This window comes from Nicotiana tabacum, chromosome 21 (assembly GCF_000715075.1).
Source record: "Nicotiana tabacum cultivar K326 chromosome 21, ASM71507v2, whole genome shotgun sequence".
Classification (NCBI taxonomy): domain Eukaryota; kingdom Viridiplantae; phylum Streptophyta; class Magnoliopsida; order Solanales; family Solanaceae; genus Nicotiana; species Nicotiana tabacum.
In genome coordinates this window covers 15,319,769-15,336,795 of record NC_134100.1, presented here as the reverse complement: position 1 = coordinate 15,336,795, position 17,027 = coordinate 15,319,769, and positions in this window count along the sequence as shown.

Below are 17,027 nucleotides of genomic sequence, written 5' to 3'. Positions count from 1 at the left end.
TGAAGAAGTAACACAATTGAAATTGCCTCCTGAAGTGGAAAAATACTATGAAGAAGAGTTTCCGTGTGCTTAAACAATTGTTTTACATTGTTTATTTGATTGTGATTTTCTCTCATGACACCAGCAGTGTCTGAGCAATATTTGATAGTACAAAATGTATCAATAACTCCTGAAGAGCTAAATGTTTGCCTAAAGAATACATAACACCAGTAGTGCCAGATAAATATTAGATTGTGGATAATAAATTAAGGCTCTCGAAGAGCTTATATACAAATATGTCATTCATATTATATGATTATTGTCAAAACATATGTTGTAGTAAACCTGAAGTTTACTAATACAAATGGCTATCATATTGAGACTACAAATGATTGGAAGATTGATAATCTTCATGTTTCCACAATCATAGGAGGTAAAATAATATGTATGTGAGAAGTTACCCGCCTTATTCTTTAATTTGTACTATATCATGTATCACAGTAAACCAAAAGTTTACTAAAGCAAAAGTTTATGCCATAGTAAACCAGAAGTTTACTAAGAGATAGCACATGACATGATAAACTTGAAGTTTTCATTTGCCATTTTTAAATGAGCTATTTGAGAATTCAGATAAGCATATACTAAAGAACTAGAAGATTCTTCAGGAATTCTCATGTGTTGCTTGTTCTCATAATGAATTGATTATACCAGCTAAAGTTGGGACTAAGACCCTTGATTCTGAAATATATAAAAGGTGAATATGGGCCTGTTCACCTATCATGTGAACCACTTATAGGTGCATATATGAGATGGTTACATGTGTAATTATTGTCAACCTGCAGTTTGGCATTTGGAATTGCTTTTCTCGATTAAGAGCATAATTTTCAGATTATGAAATCAAGACAGTTCATCTTGATAATGCTGGTTTATATCCAAGCTGGTTTAGCATTGAATACCTCCTATTAATGTCTAAACCATTGCTTATGAGAACAAAGCTTCATGTATTGGTCTAAGATTTTCTAAATTGCATATAGCAGCACTTGTATGCATCAGATCAACAATATATGATAAGTCCTCCCTTCACAATTGGTTTAGGATCAGAAACCAAATATTTTTACTATCTTTTGTTGCGTGGTATATGATTAATTTCTCTACCATAATACACAAAGATATGTTTCCCAAAGATGATTGAGAATATATGTTAGTTTTTCTAACATTTGGGGGATGGAATAAGTAGTTGAAAAATATGCTATATGAATCGAATTATCATGATCCTCACTTAGAAGATAATTCAAGTCGAATGTCAGAAGCATTTGCTGATCTAAAATTAAATATCATATTTCAGCTGCAAATGCTCCTATTAAAATTAAAATCCCTGAAGGATAAAGTTTACTGTACGCATGAAGCGTGGTAGACCAATCGGTTCCAAAGGTAACAATCCTTGAAAAATAGTAGGAGCTAATGATCAAAATGATCATAATGAGGAGGAAATATGCTCTAGAAGAGCCCACGACATAACATTTCATGAAACTACCGGAAACGTTCAGGTACCTGAAAATAAAGAAAGTGATGAGATCTCCACAAGTTATGTCGCTTCAGAACTGACACAAAATGATCGTCGATGATATATTTAATACAGTATAGTGCACAATATTGTAAACGATTGTGAGGATCGGACTAGCAGTCCAGACATTTGAAGATGTCGTACCATTTAGATACAAGTCTTAACCTATATGACTTATTTAGCTAAATCTATATGAAGATCCTTGAAGGATTGAAAATGCCCGAAGCATATAATTCAAAGTCTTGAGAAATGTACTCGATCAAATTATAAAGATCTTTGTACGGTTTAAAGCAATCTGGGCGCATGTGGTATAATCGCCTTAGTGAATATTTGCTGAAAGAAGGTTACATAAATGATGTTATTTGTCCATGTATTTTTATAAAGAAAATGACATCAGAATTTGTTATACTTGCTGTTTATGTTGATGACATAAATCTTGTTGGAACTCCAGAAGAGCTTCAAAAGGCAATTGAATATCTTAAGAAAGAATTTGAGATGAAAGATCTTGGAAAGACAAAACTTTGTCTTGGTCTGCAAATTGAATATTTAGCAGATGTGATCTTTATCCATCAATCTGCCTATACAGAAAGGGTCTTAAAATGCTTTTACATGGACAAAGCGCACCCATTGAGTACACCAATGGTTGTTCGATCACTTGAAGTAAATAAGGATTTGTTCCGACCTCCAGAAGAGGACGAGGAACTCCTTGGTCCTGAAATACTCTATCTCGGTGTAGATGGTGCACTTATTTATCTTGCTAATGCTAACAAAAGTGGTGCAGATCATATTGGTAATGCAGGTTATTTATCCGATACCCATAAAGTTCGATTTCAAACCGGCAAGCAGGGAATGCATATGATTGAGATCAGTGATTCATTCGAGAAACATGTGGGTTGGAATGTGATAAAAGACCCACAATAGTATACAGAGACAATGTTTCATGCATAACACTATTAAAGGGAGGATTTATAAAAGGATATAGAACAAAGCACATTTCACCAAAATTGTTCTACACACACGATCTTCAGAAAAGTGGTGACATTGATGTGCAACAAATCCGTTCAAGTAATAATCCAGCAGATTTATTCACTAAATCTTTGCCAACTTCAACTTTTGAGAAGATGGTATACAAGATTGGAATGCGGAGACTCAAATATTTGAAACAAGGTTTTCATCAGGGGGAGTAAAATACGCGATGCACTCTTTTTCCCTTACTAAGGTTTTTCCCATGGGGTTTTCCTTATAAGGTTTTTAATGAGGCACTTAGCAATGCGTCTTACTAAATATGTGTACTCTTTTCCTTCACTGGGATTTTTTTCCCACGTGGTTTTTCCTAGTAAGGTTTTAATGAGGCACATTATCTTTTAATGAACATCCAAGGGGGAGTGTTATAAATATATTATATTATGGATGTTCATTTAGTACTCCGTAGTAAATAAGCTTCCTGAAGAAGCTTATCCATATGGGACACCACCGTAAATATGTTTATCTATTTAGTACTATATTGGAAATAAGCTTCCTGAAGAAGCTTATCACTTCGGTATCTGGTTATGGATAAACATTACCCCCAGTAGAAGTTTATCCATATCGGGTATAATAAGCTTATCTTTTCAGTACCCAGTTATGAATAAACATTACCCCCGGTAGAAGATTATCCATACCGGGTATAGTAAGTTTATCCATTCAGTACTCCGTTATGGATAAATATTGCTCTCACTAGAAGATTATCCATATCTGGTACAGCAGCAGCTTACACAACAGCTTGTAGTAGCAGCTTACACAGCAGCTTATAGTAGCTTACACTGCAGCTAGTAGTAGCAGCTTACACAGCAGCTTGTAATAGCAGCTTCCTTTCTTCTATAAATAGAAGAGATTTCAGTTCATTATGTACATCAGTTTGAATTCGAATAATATATCAGTTTCTCTCTATACTTGTCTTTACTTTACAGTCTTTGTTTCATAACATGTTCTTGATAAAGAAGAAGTCTATTTTTGTAATAAAGTAAAAAAGAGAAATAATATTTAAAGACCAATTCCTTAGGGGGACAACAAGTGCAATTTTGTAAGCTACCATTGGACTAACCCAGGGCCTATACATGTTTCTTTGAAGTCCACTGGGGCCATTGAGTTTAGAGAAATTAACATAAATAGTTGTACATCCAAAAAATATCTAATAAAAATATAGTATTTTATATATAATTAGTGTATAATACGTGTATAATGGCTAATGGATAAAATATTTTTGACCAAATGATCAAATAGGTTAAAAGCCATTAATTTAACTAGCACCCGAAGAAAGAGCAAAGTGGTAGTGGTAGTATTACTTCTATTTCTATTTCTATTATATAGAAAACAAAAGATTGTCTACCAAGGGCATATATGTCAGTCCATAAAAACTCCTGCATTATTTGTATTTCATATATGCAAAACTGTATCCTCATTGATACATGTGGACTCCTGCATTATTTGTATTTCTTAAATGCAAAACTGTATCCTCATTGATACATGTGGATCTCACATTCATATAGCCACAACTCTCCTTTAAATGCACCGTGCCAGACTATTTTTTGCAGGAAGTACTGTATGCAAATGCTTATGAACCGTGCCAGACTACGTGCAAAACAATATTCATTCTCATGAACATGTAATACCTTTAAAAAAAATTAATACGGGGTTCAAATGTCATGACAATGGGTTCAAATGGCACTACTTCATACAGGCAACAGAATGTCTCCCTTCCCTTATTTGTAACGATCCGATCGGTCGTTTTGCTTTCTAGAACCCCATTCTTCTGAAAAAGACTTTCCGTACTTGCTTTTACTGATTTATCACTTGCGGGGATTGATAGTTCGGAATTTAGAAGAGTTTAGGTTGAAATCGGAACACTTGGTTCTTTAAGGATGACTTAAAAGGCCAAGTTTGACTTCGGTCAACATTTTGAGTAATGAACTCGGAATCAGGATTTGACGGTTTCAATAGGTTTGTGTGATGATTTCGGACTTGGGAGTGTGTTCGGATCGGGTTTTGGATGACCCGGGAGCATTTTGGTGCCTAATAGTGAAAGTTGGTTCTGTAAGGATTTTGACGTTCTTTAAATTTGGTTTGGAGCGAGTTTTGGTGATATCGAGGTCCGAATTTAATTACGAGACTGAGAATAGTTCGTTCATGACCCGTGAGATCTATGTAACCTAGGCTCTGATACCAACTTGTCATGACCCAAAACACCCCGGTCATGATGGCGCTTATCACAGTACTAGGCCAGCCAAAACAACACAAACAATGTGAAGATCTTTTGTAAGATTCATATTTTTCTAAACAGATTAAGTCTCAAATCTTTTATTTTTAAAATATCAAAAGAAATACGCGGAAACAAGTACGTAAATACATCAACACAGCCCGAATCTGGTGTCACTAGTCATGAGCCACTAAGTACAACTCAACACTGTCTTCTTAATACAAATAAGTCTGAAGTATAAAGTACTAGGATAGGAAGGAGAAAGGCAGGGCTGCGAACATCATGCAGCTACCTCGCAATCACTGGATAAGACTCCGAAGGTGCTGAAAGCTCTCACTCTGATGTTCGGGCTCCTGGATCTGCACACAAGGTGCATGGAGTAACGTGAGTACGCCAAATAAGTAAGTAACTAAAGTAAATAAAGTCTGAGTACAGTGACGAGCATTTAAAAATCATATGCATACTTTTTCAAGAATCTCAACAGAAATATCAAAGTCAAAATCTGCAATTCAATAACCAAATATCTCGTAAAACTCCAGTTTCAATGAAAATCCTTTAAAGCATTTATTCAACATTTTTCAGTAGAGGCTCTGCATAAAAGGAGAGTGAAAACAGAAAATCTCATAAACAAACCCCTCGGGCAAAGTAACACTCATAAGTATAGCCCTTTGGGCAAGCCTCTGAGTCACTCGTGACTTAGCTCTCGTCAATCAGTAATCACACTCAGCACTCCAGCTCAATAGATATATTATAATAATAACCACTGTGGCGTGCAACACGATCCATAATACATAGTCGACTACGCTCACTGGGAGTGCACAGACTCCGGAGGGGCTCCTACAACCCAAGCGTCATATCGCTGCGGCGTGTAGCCCGATCCAATATATATATCGTTGCAGCGTGCAACCCGATCTCTCTCTCTCTCTATATATATACATACATACATATATATAATCCTTACCAATAGGTCCTCAACCTCTTTATATATATATATATACATACATACATACATATATATAATCCTTACCATTAGGTCCTCAACCTCTCTCAGTCATTAACCTCACGGCCACTTGGGCATTTCAGTAAAAATCAGGGAAACTCAACCCAAACAATTTTCATATATTAAGAAGTAGAGTAATGAAACCGGATTAAACAATAAACAAGTAAAACATGACTAAGGATACACTTTCAAATCAAAACAGTGTGAGGAAAGTAGTAAAATACCCCTAAGGGTCTAAACAGTTCAGCACAAAGGCTCCAAACATAGCATTCAGCCCAAGTTAACAGATTCATTGCTAAAACACATGAATATCATATACAATATATCAAAATATGCAACTATACAGTCGCCATGGGACGGACAAAGTCACAATCCCTTCGGGTGTACGCCCACACACCCGTCACCTAGCATGTGCGTCGCCTCATTTATCAAAACAGTTAGAATTTTCAGGGTTTCATACCCTAAGGTCTAGATTTACAATCGTTACTTACCTCAAACCGGATGAAATCCTACTCCACGACGCCCTTGCCTCTCGAATCAGCCTCAGCTCACCTCGAATCTATTCAAAATCAGAATCATAACATCAATATACGCTAAGAGAACAAAGCGACGCGAAAATAATCAAATTACATAAAAAATTTCGAAATCGGTCAAACCCGACCCCCGAGCCCGCGTATCGAAATCCGATACAAATCACATCAATAGAATCCTTATCCTCCCATGAGTCCATACATACCAAGAATATCAAAATCAGACCTCAAATGGCTCCTCAAATCCCCAATTTTACCGCTCCAATTTCAAGCCCTAACTTCCCAATTTTTCACCCTTAATCTCATAAATTTCATGCTTAAATAATTGAAAATCAACATAGAATCGAGTTTTAGGTTCAAGAAACTCACCTCAATGAAAACCCCCTTGATTCCCTCTTCAAAACCTTCCAAAACGTTTCAACTCCGGATAGAAATGGTGGACAATAGCTCAAATTTCACGAAGGCAAGAATTTATATATTCTGCCTAGAAGTTCGGCATCTGCGGTCCAATACAGCATTTGCGACCCCCTCACCTTCGAGAAGAAGCCCGCATCTGTGGGCTCGCAGGTGCGACTAGCTTTCCGCATCTGCGCTGAATCCCCAACCAACTGGCCTTCGTTCATGCAATCAAAATACCGCTTCTGCAGCTCGCACCTGCAGTCCCCAAACCGCAGATATGGTTATGGCAGGAACACAACAGTTTCAGCTGCAAACTCTATTTTCCAGCTCTCCGATAACCATCCAAAATCATCCCGAGGCCTCTGGAACCTCAACCAAAAATATGAACAAGTTACATATCACTATTCAAACTTATACGAACCTTCGGAATACTCAAAATAACATCGAATCATCAAACACCCTCGGATTCAAGCCTAAGGTTTCCAAAACTACCAAATTCCGCAAACGACCAAAAAGACTATCGAATCACCTTCGAATAACCTGAAAATTTGCACACACGTCACAAATGAGACAACGGGCCTACTCCAACTTCCGGAATTCCATTCCGACCCCGATAGCAAGATTTCCACTACCGACCGGAAAACGCCAAAATTCTAATTTCGCCAATTCAAGCCCAAATCTACCACGAGCCTCCAAATTATATTCTGATCACACTCCTAAGTCCCAAATCACCTAACAAAGCTATCCAAACCATAAAAGCCAAATTCCGAGATCATTTACTCACAAGTCAACTTCCGATTGACTTTTCCCACTAAATGGCCAACTTAAGAGACAAACTGTCTCATAACACTCCAAAACTACTCCAAACCTGAACCAACCAACACGATACGATGATATGTAGCTGAACAACACATAAGAAAGCAGAAATGGGAGAAACGGAGCGGTAACTCATGAAACGACTGGCCGGGTCGTTACATCCTCCCCTTTTTAAGCAAATGTTAGTCCTCGAACGAGTCAAGAAACATACCTGAAGCCTCAAATAGGTGAGTATATCTACTCCGCATCTCCCTCTCGATCTCCCAGGTAGCCTCCTCTACGGGCCGACCTCTCCACTGCACTTTCACTGAAGCTATATCTTTTGATCTCAACTTTCGAACCTGACGCTCCAAAATAGCCACTGGCTCCACATCATAAGTCAAATCACCGTCTAACTGAACCGTAATGAATCCAAAACATGAGACGGATCGCCAATATACTTTTGAAGCATAGAAATATAAAATTCCGGATGCACACTCGACACATAAGCCACCTCTCCAATCCTCCAAAGCACCTCAAAAGGCCCAATGAACCGAGGACTCAATTTACCCTTTTTCCCAAATCTCATAACACCCTTCATAGGTAAAACCTTTAATAGAACCTTCTCCCCAACGATGTAGGAAACATCACAAACCTTCCTGTCCGCATAACTCTTTTGTCTCGACTGCACTGTACGAAGCCGCTCCTGGATCACCTTCACCTTGTCTAAAGCATCCTGCACCAAGTCTATACCCAAAAGCCTAGCCTCGCCGGGCTCAAACCAACCAACTAGAGATCTACACTATCTCCTATATAAAGCATCATATGGAGCCATCTGAATGCTCGACTGATAACTGTTATTATATGCAAACCCCGCGAGCAGTAGAAACTGATCCCATGAACCCCCAAAATCAATGACACAAGCGCACAACATGTCCTCCAATATCTGAATAGTGCACTCAGGATGCCCATCCGTCTGAGGATGAAAAGTTGTGCTCAGCTCAACCTGAGTACCCAACTCTCGCTGCACGGCCCTTCAAAACTATGAAGTGAACTGAGTACCCCTATCTGAAATGATGGAAACTGGAACTCCATGCAGGCGAGCAATCTCTCGGATATAAATCCCAGCTAATCGCTCTGAAGAATAGGTAGTACACAATGGAATGAAGTGCGCGGACTTGGTAAGTCGATCTACAATTATCCAAATATCATCAAACTTCCTCAAAGTTCGTGGGAGCCCAACTACGAAATCCATGGGGATCTGCTCCCACTTACACTCTAGAATATCTAACCGCTGAAGCAAGCCACCCGGTCTCTAATGCTCTTATTTCACTTGATGACAATTGAGACACTGAGCTACAAATCCCACAATATCCTTCTTCATTCTCCTCCACCAATAGTGCTATCTCAAATCCTAATACATCTTCGTGGCACCCAGATGGATGGAATACCGCGAGCTATGAGCCACCTCTAGAATCAACTCCCGAAGTCCATCCACATTGGGCACACATATCCGGCCTTGCATCCTCAATATTCCATCATCACCAATAGTCACATCTCTGGCATCGTCGTGTTGAACTCTGTCCTTGAGGACAAGAGAATGAGGATCATCATACTAGCGCTCTCTGATGTGATTAAACAAAGAAGACCGAGAAACCACACAAGCTAAAACCCGACTAGGCTCCGAAATATCCAACCTCACAAACTGATTGGCCAAGGACTGAACATCAACTGTAAGAGGTCTCTCCCCAATAGGAATATATGCCAAACTGCCCATACTTACCGCCTTCCTACTCAAAGCATCAACAACTACATTAGCCTTCCCCGGATGGTACAAGATAGTGATATCATAGTCCTTTAGTAGCTCCAACCATCTTCGCTGCCTCACATTGAGATCCTTCTGTTTAAACAAGTGTTGGAGGCTACGATGATCAGTAAACACCCCACAAGACATAACATACAAATAATGCCTCCAAATCTTCAACGTGTGAACAATGGCAGCCAACTTTAGGTCATGAACAGGGTAGTTCTTCTCATGGGGCTTCAACTGACGAGAAGCATAAGCAATCACTCTACCCTTCTGCATCAACACACACCCAATACCAACTCTCGAAGCATCACAATATACGATATATGAACCTGAAGCTGATGGCTGTGGTCAAGGCAGTCTTGAGCTTCAGAAAGCTCGCCTCACACTTATCCGACCACCTGAATGGAGCACCCTTTTGAGTCAATTTGGTCAAGGGTGATGCAATATATGAAAGTCCTTTAACAAACCGACGGTAATAACCCGCCAAACTAAGAAAGTTGCGAATCTCTATGGCTGAGGACGGTCTGGGCTAACTCTGAACTGCCTCTATCTTCTTCAGATCAACCTGAATACCCTCACTGGACACCACGTGCCCCTAGAAAGCCATTGAATTGAGCCAAAACTCACATTTGGAGAACTTTGCATAAAGCTTCTCCTCCCTCAATCTCTGCAACACAACTCTCAAATGCTCTGCGTGCTCCTCCTAACTACGTGAGTATACCAGAATATGATCAAATCGAGATAAGGCCGAAACATGCTGTTCATCAAATGCATGAACGCTGCTGGGGCGTTGGTTAGCCCAAAAGACATCACAAGGAACTCATAATGACCATATCAGGTCCTGAAGGTTGTCTTAAGAATATCCAAGTCCTTGATCTTCAACTGGTGATACCCTGAACGGAGATCAATCTTGGAGAACACTCTCCCTCCCTGAAGCTAGTCGAATAAATCATCGATACGGGGCAAATGATACTTGTTCTTGATTGTAACTTTGTCCAACTACTTGTAATTAATGCACATCCTCATCGTGACATCCTTCTTCTTCACAAATAGAACATGCACACCCAAGGCGACACACTAGGCTGAATAAACCACTTATCAAGGAGTTCCTGAAGCTGCTCCTTCAACTCTTTCAACTCCGTCGGTGTCATACGATACGGTGGAATAGAAATGGGCTGAGTTTCCGACACCAAATCAATACCAAAGTCAATATCCCTGTCCGGTGGCATGCCTAGAAGGTCTGCAAGAAACACATCGGGAAAATCCCTCACTACTTGAACAGAATCAATACTAGGGTTCTCTGTACTAACGTCCCTCACAAAAGCTAAGTATGCAACACAACCCTTCCCAACCATCCGCTGGGCCTTCAAAAACATCACCCTACTAGGGACAAAATTAGTCGAACCTCGCTACTCAATCCGTGGAACACCCGGCATAGCCAACGTCACTATCTTAGCATGAAAGTCCAAAATAGCACGGCATGGAGATAACCAATCCATGCCTAATATCACATCAAATTCCACTATACAAAACAACAAAAGGTCCACTCGGGTCTCTAGACCCCCAATAGTCATCACACATGACCGATATATGTAGTCCACAACAATAGTATCGTCCATCGTAGTAGATACATGAACAGATGAAACAAGAGACTCACGGGGCATATCAAAATAATGAGCAAAATATGATGACACATATGAAAAAGTGGAACCAGGATCAAATAACACAGAGGCATCTCTGTGGCAAACTGAGACAATACCTGTAATCACGACATCTGAAGTAATAACATCTAGTCTAGCTGGGAGCACATAGAAACGGGCCTGACCACTACTGGATCGATCTCCCCCTATGGGGCGACCCCTAGTGGAAAGACCCCCACCTTTAACTGCTTGGACGGGTGGTGAAGTAACTGGAGCTGAAGTCGAGGGATGACTCCTCTACTGAGATGGACCTCCAAGAAGACGAGGACACTGTCTCCTCATATTCCTAAACTCTTCACACTCATAGCAACTCCCTGGTGCTGGAGACGGGGAATGAAGGGAACCCCTAACACCGGAATGACCAGTAGAAGGACCTGGCATGGAAGAACCCTGAACTGATAAAGCACGAGACAAACCCTGGGCTTGTAGGATACTAAGTGATGAATGGCTCTGATGTGAACTATGAGAACCATGGCCCAATGATGCCTAACGATGAACTGGGCGAGCTGACTGAGCATGTCTGAATAGATGACCTCTGCCGTGCTGAAACTAGCCTCTCGAAGGAGTGCCACCAAAACTACCAGATCTCCGAGACCTCTTGGCCTCCCTCTCATCTCGCTCCTAGCGACAAATTGACTCAATCTCTCGAGCGATATCAACAAACTGCTCAAAAGTAGCACCTGACACCCTCTTTCTGGTCATAAGAATCCGAAACTGATATGTGAGGCCATCCACGAACCTCCTAATCCTCTCTCTATCCGTAGGAACCAACAAAACAGCATGACGAGCTAACTCTGAGAATCTCATCTCGTACTGCGTCACAGTCATATCATCCTGACGCAACTGCTAGAACTGCCTACGCAACTCCTCTCTGCGAGACTATGGCACATACTTCTCCAAAAAGAGAGCGGAGAACTGCTGCCAGGTAAGGGGCGCTTCATCAACAGGCCTACGCCTCTCATATGCCTCCCACCAAGTAAAGGCAGCTCCTGAAAACTGGAAGGTAGTGAACGATACCCCATTGGTCTCCAAAATACCCGCGGTCTGGAACATCCACTAACACTTGTCTATGAAATCTTGGGCATCCTTGCCCTCTGCACCACTGAAAGTCAAAGGCTGAAACCTACCAAACCTCTTATATCCTACTCGTCGTCAGGCATAACTAGTACCACAAAATCCTAAGCTGGTGCAACCGGCTGGGCGGGAGGTGCCCTCGGTGTCTGAAGTCCCTGCACAACCTGCTCAGGTGTGCGCGCGGCGGGAGTCTGAGTTCCTCCCTCGGCCTGAGAAGTAGCTGTGGTTGTAGTAACTAAGACCGCCTGAGCTAGGCCAGTGCACACTAAGAGAATCTCGGCCAAGGCTTTCTGAAGGCCTGGAATCATAATAGGCACAACCGGTGCCTGAGTTGGTACTGCTGGAGCGTCCGTAACTGGGCCTGATCCTAAACTGGGGCGGCGGGTTGATCTACAGATGCTTCCCTAGCTACTGTGCGGGCTGCACCCCTGCCCCTACCATGGCCTCGACCGCGACCTCGACCTCTAGTGGCCCCAACTGGTGGTACTAGCGGTCGTCCATTCTGACAGGTAGCATGTGTCCTCACCATCTGTGAGAGAATAGAATAACAGAAGTTTAGTACTAGAATCAACAGATCCGCACGATAGGGATTTCAAGAATTTGAAGTTTTCCTAAAGGTTTTGCAGCCTCTCGAGGATAAGTACAGACGTCTCCGTACCAATCCGCGAGACTCTACTAAACCGGCTCATGACCCATGAGACCTATGTAACCTAGGCTCTGATACCAACTTGTCACAACCCTAAATACCCTAGTCGTAATGGCGCCTATCACAGTACTAGGCCAGCTAAAACAACACGAACAATATGAAGATCTTTTACAAAATTTATTTTGTTAAACAGATTAAGTCTCAAATATTTCAAATTTAAAATATCAAAAGAAATACGCGGAAACAAGTACGTAAATACATCAACATAGACCGAAACTGGTGTCACTAGTCCTGAGCCACTAAGTACAACTCAACACTGTTTGCTTAATACAAAATAAGTCTGAAGTATAAGTACTAGGATAGGAAGGAGAAAGGCAGGGCTGCAAACGCCGTCAGCTACCTCGCAATCTCCGGATAAGACTCTGAAGGTGCTGAAAGCTCTCACTTTGATGCTCGGGCTCCTAGATCTGCACATAAGGTGAAGGGAGTAACGTGAGTACGCCAACTCAGTAAGTAACTAAAGTAAATAAAGTCTGAGTGCAGTGATGAGCATTTAAAAATCATATGCATACTTTTATAAGAATCTCCACAGAAATATCAAAGTCTAAATCTGCAGTTCAATAACCAAATATCTCGTAAAACTCCAGTTTCAATGAAAATCCTTTAAAGCATTTATTCAACATTTTTCAGTAAAGGGCTCAGCATAAAAGGAGAGTGAAAACAGAAAATCTCATAAACAAGCCCCTCGGGCAAAGTATCACTCATAAGTATAGCCCCTCGGGCAAGCCTCTCAGTCACTCGTGACTCAGCTCTCGTCAATCAGTACTAACACTCAGCACTCCAGCTCAATAGATATCTCATAATAATAATCGCTGCGGCGTGCAACCCGATCTATAATATATAGTTAATTACGCTTAATGGGGGTGTACAAACTTCAGAGGGGCTCTTACAACCCAAGCGTCATATCGCTGCGGCGTGCAGCCTGATCCAATACATATCGCTGCGGCGTGCAGCCCGATCCATACATATAAATATCGCTGGGGCCCGACCTACTCATATCATATATATATATATATATATATATATATATATATATATATATATATATATATATATATATATATATATATATATATATATATATATATATAATCCTCACCATTAGGTCCTCAACCTCTCTCAGTCATTAACCGCATGACCACTAGGGCTTTCAGTGAAAATGAAGGAAACTCAGCCCAAACAGTTTTCATATATTAAGAAGTAGAGTAATGAAACCAGATTAAACAATAAATAGGTAAAACATGATTGAGGATACACTTTCAAATCAAAACAGTGTGAGGAAAGTAGTAAAATACCTTTAAGGGTCTAAACAGTTTAGCACAAAGGCCCCAAACATGGCACTCAGCCCAAGTTAGCATATTCATTGCTAAAACACATGGATATCATATACAATATATCAAAATATGCAACTATACAGTCTCCACAAGACAGACCAAGTAAAAATCCCTTCGGGTGCATGACCACACGCCCATCACCTAGCATGTGCGTCACCTCATTTATAAAAAACTACAAAATTCTGGGGTTTCCTACCCTCAGATCTAGATTTACAATCGTTACTTACCTCAAACCGAATGAAATCCTACTCCGCGACGCCCTTGCCTCTTGACTCGGTCTCAACTCGCCTCGAATCTATCCAAAATCAGAATCATAACATCAGTATACGCTAAGGGAACAAAGCCCACACGAAAATAATCAAATGACATAAAAAATCCCGAAATCGGTAAAACCCGACCCCCGGTCCCACATCTCGGAATCCGATACAAATCACATCAATAGAATCCTTATCCTCCCACAAGTCCATACATACTAAGAACATCGAAATCGGACCTCAAATGGCCCCTCAAATCCCCAATTTTACCTCTCTAATTTCAAGCCCTAACTTCCCAATTTTTCACCTTAATATCATAAATTTCGTGCTTAAATAACTGAAAATCAACATAGAATCAAGTTTTAGGTTCATGAAACTCACCTCAATGAAAACCCCTTTGATTCCTTCTTCAAAACCCTCCAAAAAGCTTCATCTTTAGATAAAAATGGTGGACAATAGCTCAAATTTTGCGAATGCAAGAATTTATATGTTCTGCCCAGGGGTTCCGCATCTGTGGTCCAATACTGCATCTGCGACCCCCGCACCTGTGACAAGAAGCCCGCATCAGCGGAATTTCACTTAAAATCCCCATCTGCACCGGCGATCATGCCACCTTATCTGCGGGCTCGCAGGTGCGACTAACCTTCTGCATCTGTGCTGCCTCCCCAGCCAACTAGCCTTCGCTCCTGCGATCAAAATGCCACTTCTACGGCTCACACCTGTGGTCCCCAAACCGCAGGTGCGGTTATGATAGAAACACAACTGTTTCAGCTGCAAACTCTATTTTCCAACTCTCCGGTAACCATCCGAAATCATCCTGAGGCCCCTGGGACCTCAACCAAAAATACAAACAAGTTATATATCACTATTCAAACTTATACCAACCTTCGGAACACTCAAATCAACATTAAATCATCAAACACCCTCGGATTCAAGCTTAAGGTTTCCAAAACTACCGAATTTCGCAAATGACCAAAAAGCCTATTGAATCACCTCCGAATGACATAAAAATTTGCACATACGTCACAAATGACACAACGGGCCTACTCCAATTTCCAGAAATTCATTCCGACCCTGATACCATGATTTCCACTACCAACCGGAAAACGCCAAAATTCTAATTTCGCCAATTTAAGCCTAAATCTACCACGACCCTCCAAATTAGATTCTGATCATGCACCTAAGTACCAAATCACCTAACAAAGCTATCCGAACAATAAAAGCCAAATTCCAAGATCATTTACTCACAAATCAACTTCCGGTTGACCTTTCCCATTAAATGGACAACTTGAGAGACTAAGTGTCTCATAACACTCCAAAACTGCACCAAACCCAAACCAACCAACACGATACAATGACATGTAGCTGAACAACACATCAGAAAACAGAAATGGGGGAGACAAAGCGGTAACTCATGAAAAGATCGGCCGGGTTGTTACAGTATAAGTACGTTTCAGTGCATTGGAAGTATATTGAAGAACTTGAAGTTCATAAGTTTGATTCAATTTTTTTGATGCGTGATTATTATATTTAGTGTTGTTTCAGGCATTTCGAGAGTTCGAGTGAGTCCATTTTATGATTCCAAACTGGTTGGTATGTTCGGGCGGGCCCCCAGTGTCAATCGGGCGAGGCTCAAACTAAATTGGAAATTTGGAACAAGCAGCTGAAGTCATCAGTTATGTCATAATCGCACCTACGGTTGGTCAGCCGCAGGTGCGAGCCAAGATGCGCAGAAGCAACCTAGGAGGGGCAGGCCAGGCTTCGCAGGTGTAGCCCTTCTTCCGCAGAAGTGGGATCGTAGAAGCGATACATTTCCGCAGGTGCAACGCCAGCCAACCCAGCCCATTTCCGCAGAAGTAGACACTTGTCCACAGAAGCGAGGGCACAGATGCGGCCCTCTAACCGCAGGTGCGAAAAGGCTGGAGGCAGTGAGGTTCATTTAATACGGGACTTAAACCATTTTTACACATTTTCACTCACTTCTTGGGCGATTTTTGGAGCTTCTTGAGAGGGGTTTTCACCTAGCTTTTGGAGGTAAGTACTTTCTACCAAATAGGAGTTAAATACTTAGATTATGGGTAGATTAACATGTAAATATTAGTGAAAAATAAGGGTTTAAAGAAAAACCTAGGTTTTTGATAAAAACGCGATTTGACCACGAAATTTATTATGAAACTTAGTGAAAACCATAATTTTATGTTCCTAAGATTATGGGTAGCCAATTTTATTCAAAAATTTCCGGAATCCGAGCATGTGGACCTAAGGGTAAATTTTAGGGATCTTGCTATTTGGGTTGGGTAATCACTTTAATAATGTAATTATGAACTTTGAGCATAAATTGATTAGTTTATGTAAGGTTTGACTAGTTTCGAGTCATTTCGCATCAAATTTGGAGGTTTGAACGCATTCTTGAATTGGGAAGTAGGCTTTGAAACGAGGTAAGTCTCCTTAACCTTGAGAGAAGGAATTAATCCCATAGGTGAATTTAATAAATGGTTGAACCTAATTGTGGGGGCAACGTACGTACGAGGTGACGAGAGTCCGTACGTAGCTACTATTATTGTCACGACCCGGATTTCCCACTATCGGGATCATGATGGCGCCTAACTCTTGAATGCTAGGCAAGCCAATAGATACGGTTTTTAAC